This window comes from Syngnathoides biaculeatus, chromosome 22 (genome assembly GCF_019802595.1).
Source record: "Syngnathoides biaculeatus isolate LvHL_M chromosome 22, ASM1980259v1, whole genome shotgun sequence".
Taxonomy (NCBI): domain Eukaryota; kingdom Metazoa; phylum Chordata; class Actinopteri; order Syngnathiformes; family Syngnathidae; genus Syngnathoides; species Syngnathoides biaculeatus.
Genome location: NC_084661.1, coordinates 13,275,291 through 13,276,911, shown reverse-complemented (window position 1 = coordinate 13,276,911; position 1,621 = coordinate 13,275,291).

Below are 1,621 nucleotides of genomic sequence, written 5' to 3'. Positions count from 1 at the left end.
GGCACATCTCACCATTATTCTGCTGCCCTCATACATGTCCAGTACTATTCTAACATATTTCTCACACCACAAAAGACTTGTGCATGCAGTACCACAGTTCCCCTCGAGGTCCACAAAAGACACAATGTAGCTCCTTCTGACCTTCTCTGTACTTTTCCACGAGCATCCTCAAGGCAAATAATGCATGTGTGGTACTCTTTCTAGGCATGAAACCATACTGTTGCTCGCAGATATTTACTTCTGTCCTGAGTCTAGCCTCCACTATTCTTTCCTATAACTTCAACAATTACAAAAACAAAAACAAAATTACACACAACGCTGTCTTACAGTCACAAACCCAATAACGGCAATTTTTTTATCGTACGTATCATCGGGTCGACACAAAAACGTGAATGCTGTGATGCCATCAGAGTCGAACAAAATTAATAGTGGACTATAACATTGTTACGTCACAGCAAAAAAAAAAAAATAATAATAATAATAATCCGCCCCCTAGTGGGTGAGAGCTGCAAAGGAGATGACATCAAATTAATCGGCTTGGGTGGTTCGTCAGGAGAACTCAGATATTTCGGAACTGATATTCATCAGGCCGGAGAACCATAAGGCTGGATTTACGTGACAGTAAATTGCAGTTAGCTATTTAGTTTCAGTACAAGTCGGAGCACAAAGAGAAGACTGCGCACGGAATCCGAATCATGAATTGATTTGACGTGGGACTGTGACGGCAGCAAGTGGCTCAACGCCATATGCGTCGACGCAAATAACGGACCTGTTGAAACTCAAAAGCGCAGGAAAATAAGGAGAACGCCAGCCAGTGGAATGACGTGGATTACATGTTGTACTATGATACATTCGTAGAGACCCTTTATAGATTTGTTTTGGAAGTAGATTAAACATGTTTGCAGATCATTTCTGTTTTCCTGATGACACACTTCCCCTTGGGCACGAGTCCCCCCCACCTCCCCCACATGCACACATACATACACCTCGACAGCATAAGCACTTGCGTACCTTCCTTCACATCAGTGGTTGATCAGTGAAACTGCAAGTTAGTCAGCGTGCAGTTAGCCTTAGCTAGCTAGCTAGGGCTAAATCCCGATCACGCATCTTCCATGAGTTCTGAAACTCACACAACAGCTCGGTGTTATTTCAACATGCAAGTACTGTATTATATATTTTGTGTTTTACGGGCTGCAGTGATACGTTAGAAAGCAAAGCATTCTGGGTATGTAACAAGCAGGAATTATGTGCACAAATATGCCGTATGGCGCTGTGTTTAATGAATTAATTTTCCCTGAAGTTATGTAGACTCAGACACCGAAAAGAACCAAGTAAGGAGGTGACGAACTGGACAAGACAACCGTCCACCTGCGGTGACCAAAACCCCGTTAGCTCGCAAGCTAGCTGGTAGCTAGCAGCTCTTGTTGAAGACTGGAAACTCAGTGGTACAGTATTTACTGTATTCCATCCCCCAAAGGCATTAAGCAGATATATTTTCACGGTTCAAACATGTAGCGATGCATCAACATAAGAAAGATACACAACGTATGTATTTGATTGGCAGTTTAGCGGGATGTGGTTTGAGCGCATTCAGCGGAAAAATCCCAAAGTGTTAAAGTGG